The 6,887-nt window shown below is 41.8% G+C and overlaps 1 non-coding gene across 1 annotated transcript; it reads right to left on the bottom strand.

The window, feature by feature from the left end:
• Positions 1–6,540: 6,540 nt before the first annotated feature.
• On the bottom strand, positions 6,541–6,612 carry TRNAM-CAU (transfer RNA methionine (anticodon CAU)). The gene has a single exon. It is a non-coding gene; the product is annotated as a tRNA-Met (tRNA).
• Positions 6,613–6,887: the final 275 nt, after the last annotated feature.

Here is a 6,887-nt window from a genome sequence, read left to right as displayed (position 1 = left end):
CTTGAACTACTACGGGAATATTATGGGATGTTTCCGGAGATGCCCTCTGGACACCTTCCTAAACTGTTGGATGACATATCTAGGATTGTCTAGTAGTGTTTGGCTAGGATGTCCTGTTATGTCGACCCTAATCGGAGGGGTATTGAGACCGAACGACCCGTGGTAGCAATGGGGATTCATGGGCGCTCAAGACCGGTAACCAACCCGTGAGAGGACAGGAATCACATTGTGGGGGCCATTTATTGATAGGGTTGCATATGGTTAGACTTGGGCTCACGGGCGCTTAAGACCGGTAACCAACCCGTGAGAGGACGTGAGAGCTTCCCGTTTACCATATGTGGATGATCAATAGGGTTGATGAGTCCATAGTCAGGGACTATGAGGACTCTAGTGTGAAGGATACTGGAAAGGATCGTCGAGGGACGAGGAATGGAAGTATCTGGATCTGACTTGATGTAACTAAGTAGAAGACTTGCATTTGGCTAGGTTTTACCACGACTGCGCCAGTACTTATACCAAATGGTTGTGAGAGAGTGTGTTGACTTAACCCCCTGCCATGGTTTGTCCTGAGGGATGAAGGACCCATTACCAATCGGCTGCTCAAGACCGGTGAAATGATCCGTGAGAGAATCCAAGATATCTTTAATGGTTGAGGATGTGAGTGGACCTTCCTAAAGAAGTACGGTGCTATGACTTAAAGCATGTCTGCCAATAGAGACCAGCATACATAGAGTTAGATTCATTCATTCATTGCTTGTCTCATATCATATTGCATTTATGTTTGTTACGGAATCCTCGCCATTTATGTTATTATGGATTTTTAAGCGCCTTCTTGAGTTTCTTTGAAACTCATTCCTTTATTGTACAATGTTGTTAGACTATCCTACAGTCTTGAGTACTATGACGGTCCCTATGAAGAAGCGCAAGGCGAAGAGGCATATCTCCGGGAAGGTGATTGCGGTTACCACAATTACTACGAAGATCCCGCGAGTGGTTATGCTCCGTACGATGCTTAGTCCGACCATTGAGTGGAAGCGTCCTTGTGCCATTTATGAGATTTACACTTACAAGGATGTTGTCTATAAAGTGGAGAACAATTTAGTTACCCAATGTACTAGCTACTGGGATTAGATTTTATTTAGTTTATTCTCTTTAGAGCTACTTTTCCGCTGGTTGTAAAGTGGGATTTTTGCCTCACTTTACTTATCTGTTTGATACTCTGATTATATCTACTATTCTGATTCATTTATTTTTTTTTTTTTTTTTTTTGTTTTTTTTTTTTTTTTCCGCCCTTTTATTATGATTGTTCATGATTATGTTATTGTTTATGTGGGAGGTTGATCACTCGATACCTGATCTTCGGGCTGTGGATCACACTCTCGGGTATGCCAGATAGGGTACCGGCTGGGAGGGCGTGACAGTATGCACCTGATACGAGGATACAACCAAATACCAACCGTCGCACCAGTATTAAATAATAGGGTATTTCCAATTCCTTGGGAAAGGCAATTGGTATACAAATACGAAGGAGACATTTGGACTTCGTCATAAATAAAGGAGCCGTTGGGAGATAAAGGTTCAGATGGCACAACAAGCTCAGAGGCCGAACGTGCCTCTCCCAAACGTATCTTCATAATATCCCGAACGTTATCTCTTGTTAAGGTACAAGTTAATCTATGTGATAACTTATATCATTCATATATTGTTCTTAAGACAATTTTTTTGGATATGAGATGAGGAAGTATTAAGGCAATCATTGGAAGAGTTCGAGAAAACAAAGACTGATTTCCATTTCTATTAAAATTGTGGAGGGCCAACCCTTACAAAAGAAAAAAGAAAGTAAAGAGATGGTTTCCTATGATTCTTCCTCATTGTCGACCGAAGGATCTTTATCGAGATCTTCCTCCGAGGCATGCTATTGAGGTTCTTCGGGAAGAGGCGGCAAGTCAGAAGATACTCCTCGATATTCGGATCCACTGGAATAGGATCCTCCTCTTCCAAAACCCAATCAGGGAAAGACAACTTGAGCTTCCCAAAGATTTCCTTGTGACACACCTCTCGGAAGGGAGTCATGTCAAAGGAAGGATTAGATTCAAGGATCTTTTCCCAGACATCATTTTGCCCTGCTCGGTAAGCTTGAAGGTTGATGGAGCCCAACAGTTTAGTGAAGGGGACGTTGTTCAGATACTTCCGAATGCAGTCCCTACGAAGATCTGGTCCAATATGTTCGGGCTTGCTAGGAACTGCCATTTTCAACAAGCGCTCATTATCCAAGGACTTAAACTCGAGGCTCTCGCCAAAAGCAATAGCCTCATTTTTATGCTTCTTGGCCTCACGTTCGGCAGCATTAGCACGAGCAATTGACGAGTCAAGTTCCTTCTTCAAGGAATTCATCTCATCATGCTTCTCCTTCAACTCTTCGGCTACTTTCTTCAGCCGGTCCACCTCAGAAATGGCCTTTGCCAAATTCTCTTCACAGGCCTGCAGCAAGGAGCCATTGCGACCAACTCGGCTCAATGCCACCATGTGTTGATAAAAGCTCAACACAACATCCCTGGAAGGACGGGAAGATTATCAGAGATCTCATGAGAGATTACAAAACAATTTAGCAAAAGATCAAGAAAAATAATACCTTGTGGAATGACGAACGAGAATGTCATCCTCTAGGGCTTCAAAGGCTTGACGATCGGAAGGTAAAAGACTGAGAGAGCTCCATTCAGCAGGCTTCTCGGGATCCTATGTTGCCCTATCTGCATCCATTGAGGCACGAAGATCTCCTCAGAATCTTTATTCTTTTTTGGATTTCTTCGGGGCGGAAGCGGAGTCGTGCTTCCTTTTAGTTCGAGCAGGAGAGGGGATATCTACCTCTTCCACCATTGGTTTTTTCCCTCTCCTAGAAGCCTCAACCACTGGCCTCAGGTTCCTGATACCCTTGTAGGAAGGGTCTGGAGGTGGTGCAGAAGCTACCTATTCTGCTGTCAAGGCTCGAGGGCACCGTTGTTCAGCAGTCACAACAACCCTGGCAGCCTTTACCCGAAGACTTTCGGGATTCATTCTTGGAGGCACTGTAAAGAAAGACAAAAGTTAGAGTTGAAAGAATTCACAGTATTTTCAGGAAAGTGATATGTGGCAGTTAGAAAGCTCACGTTGAGCCAACCCTGAGTATTGAAGGATGGAGTTGTATTCCATCTCATATCCATGTATCTCTTGATACCATGGAATTGACTTGATCTTCCCAACGGCCGTTTTGTCTTCTTTGGATAATGGAAGGACCCAGCTACCCTCAGAGTATGAAGTGTACTGCTTCCAGACGGTCGGGAAGTTAAGATCCGATTGAGGCGCTCGGCAGAAAAAATACCGCTTGCGCCATCCTTTATGATTGGAAGGGCAAGTTCCTTTGGCAAGAATGCTACCCGTCCAGTCAAGCTCCACTTTATTGCGCTTAGAAAGCACAACCCAACCGGGAGGATGGGAAATAGAAAGAACATGAAAATGTACAAAAAGAAGAAGAGAAGGTGTGATGCCAAGTTCAAAGCATAAACCCAAGAAGCCGACGATAAGACGCCAGCTATTGGGAAGAAATATTCCAAGACAAATGTCCCAATGATTCAGAATGGCTGCAAACAAAGGATTGAAGAAGGGAAAGCGAACCCGCTTTCCAATGTATCAATATACAGGGAATATTCGCCCGGAAGGGTCGAATTGACTCTCTCATCAAAATTGGGAGCCCTAAGATGGTACGAAGAAGGAAAGTCAAAACCCTGGACGGCTAAAGGAAGGTTTTCCTCGTTATAGGAGGAAGCAACAGAATCAGGTCCACCGGCGGATTTGGTAGGTTGTCTTGACTGCCCAGAAGATTCGGCAGTCACAGCGATGGTCCAGGCTCAGGAAGGGCAGAAGAAGTCTCAGCTTTTTCTTCTACTCTTCTCTGTTGGCTAACTTCTACGAAGTCACGCCAGAGGGTAGTTAAGGTTTTCTTATCACTATTCGACTACTCAGAGGAGACAGAAACAAAGACCTCATCACCACTATCGCCTTTACCGGCGCTAGGCACACGGGAAGTCTCAGAAGAAACCCTATTATCTTCCATTACTGAAAGGTCTGATTATGGTTTCTAGAGAAAAATAAACCTGGAGACGAAAGTAAACTTTGCAAGGGAGTCAATAAACTTACTGAATCACTGAGGCAGAAAGCTCGAGAGTGGGAGGATCGTGAAGGCGTGAAGAAGACGACGAGGTTTCAAAAACCTAGACAAGGAGAATGAAACCTACGAAGACAACAAACCGCTTTTAAGCACCCGCACTAGTGTTCGAGGACGTGTACGATCGAGATGAATTCCGCATCAACGATCGAGATTTGAAGACGGTTCGAAAGTTTGAACTCACGAATCCAAAGCAGGTGTTCAGAATTCGTCGTTTTGGATTGCGTGAGCAACGATAGTTTCAGCTACGAAAGGACGCGTGGCGTCACCCTCACAATGCTCGAGGAAAAAGCGACACAACCGCATTAAATGTGAAATGACATTTAAATGGGTTGAGAATTACGCAAGGCTATTGTTCAACGAAGAACCCAGTTAAAAACCAAGCCCTTGGGATCGACCAAACGCTTAGTCTGGGGGGCTCGTGATACAGATAAAATATTATCGAACTTGGTTCATTCTTGGTTCGACCCTCAACTCCGGTCGGGACGAAGGGAATCGACTCGCTTCCGAGCGAGCCGGGTCCATGAGACAACTAGGAAGAAAACTTACTCAGTCACAAGCACGCCCTAATCCGATACTTTCGGACTAGGTTAATTAACCTAGTGATAGCTAGCAGAATTCGGCGGCTGCCAGTCATCGCTATCATATGGATAACCATCAGATAACAGTCGGGTTATCCTAGGAGTCATCTACTAGTCCAAACTAGTAGAAGTCTATCACTCAACGGATCTATCAGTTAAGATCCAATGACTATCCGAAGAAGGCTCAAATACATCCAACAGAGAAGATTCGAAGGTACACTATATATTTGGTTGGTTCAAATACTATCGAAATAAAAAATTCACCAAAATTGAATTTGGCTTTTTGGAAACCAATTTTTTTTAATTAAAAAAATCTTATACCAGCGTTTTGTAAATGCCAGCATATGTCACATAGAAACATAGAAAACACTGGAAAAAACAACGTTGAAGTCTATGGCGGCGTTTTATAGACGCCGCAACAATTGACTTTTACGGGCTTTTAACGCCATTTTTAAAAAAGTGCTTTTGCCGGCGTTTTTAAAATGCCGGGAAAAGTTTACAGCGGCACTTTTAGACTTAAGGCGGCGTTTTGAAAATGCCGCTCTAGGCCCTTTTTCTTGTAGTGTAATGAAAGTTAGAGTTGATGTTATTTCCTAATAAGCACCTAAATAGCCAATAAATGTCGTTTGGAAAATGAGTTTGAGTGGATAACCAATAAGCTTGAAGGGAAAAGACATGGTTAGCTAAGCCATATCCTTTGGAGATAACCCTTAGTAGGTGTCTCTTCTTCTTCTTTATAAATAAAAGTCTTGATCCTAAATTGCTCTAGCAACGATCCTACACCAATCTTAGTGTTTTGATTTTCGATCAAAAAAATTATGTTTATTAAAATAAAAATTTTGTAAAATTTATGTTAGAGGACTAACTAATATTTGGCATCAAAGTCGAGTACCTTGTCCCACATGAACCACGTTTAACATTAGCATATTCCACGGGCTTAAGTTGTTGGGCATTAGCTGGATTGAATGTATAGGACAGTGTATTTAAGCATATCCTTTGTAGAATTACTTATCTAAACATCGCTTGTGTCGTTCTAACATACACATATATATGCTCCCACATCTGACTAGGGAGTCGGCTAATCTAGCGACTACCCTAGAAATATTAAGAAATTCCACTCCTTGCTTAAATTGTTACCCATACATTGGAAAGTACTGTAAAGCCCCATAATCGATCAAATTACTAGGGAGAAAAGGATGTTAAAGACTTCAACACAAGGAGAATTCGTGAGGCGCTTATAATCTTACCTCAACGATTTTTGCTCAAAAGTTCTTTCGATATTTTGATCTCAGGTTACAATTTATACTCATAACCAGCCCATGAATTCAAGCCATACAACTAAGATTACCTTTTTACCACTCTTCTTGTAATTATATAGTTTCTCGTCATGAAAAGTATGATTTTGAGGTCAACTTTCCAGAGTAGTACTCCAAATTTAGGATTTATAATATGATTTTGAGGTCGAAATGAATAAAGAGTTTAGCAGAAGCAATCATGATTTCTTTTTCTAATGAAACAAAGAGTCCCACCTCTTTTCTAGTCACAAGTGAGCTCAAGCATGTCCCATCTGATTTTTGTTTTTCTTCTTAATGAAACAAAGAGTCCCACCTCTTCTTGAATACTACTTGAACTTGACAAAGAGTCTCCCCTCAAACACCTTGTCGCCTAAAAAAAAACCCACCAGTTCTTAAATTGTAGGTGAGCTTAATTATGTCCCAAATGGATTTGTATATCCTTTATAAATGGGAAGCCTTCTATTATCAGAGCCAGGTTTCGATCCTGGGACCTGTGGGTTATGGGCCCACCACGCTTCCGCTGCGCCACTCTGATTATTGAATATAATATTACATTAATTTTATATCATTATCAAAATGATGTTTCATTGTTTCTATAAATTTTGTTATCAATGCTTCATGCAGTTGGCCATGATAATATAAATTCTTCCATGTCAAAAAATTCTCTAATAGGTTAAAACAAGGGAATACTTATCATTCCACATTCTCGAAGTAGAAACGAACTTATGGTTCAAACATGGGAACCACATCCATAGTTGCAAAAAATGGTATAGGGTTCGAATGATATAAAATACTCAGTGGAATGTCAAA

The sequence above is a fragment of the Hakea prostrata genome, chromosome 1 (genome assembly GCF_041222555.1).
Source record: "Hakea prostrata isolate BN-2017 chromosome 1, UWA_Hpros_2, whole genome shotgun sequence".
Taxonomy (NCBI): Eukaryota; Viridiplantae; Streptophyta; class Magnoliopsida; order Proteales; family Proteaceae; genus Hakea; species Hakea prostrata.
This window is presented reverse-complemented; position numbering and strand designations above follow the sequence as displayed.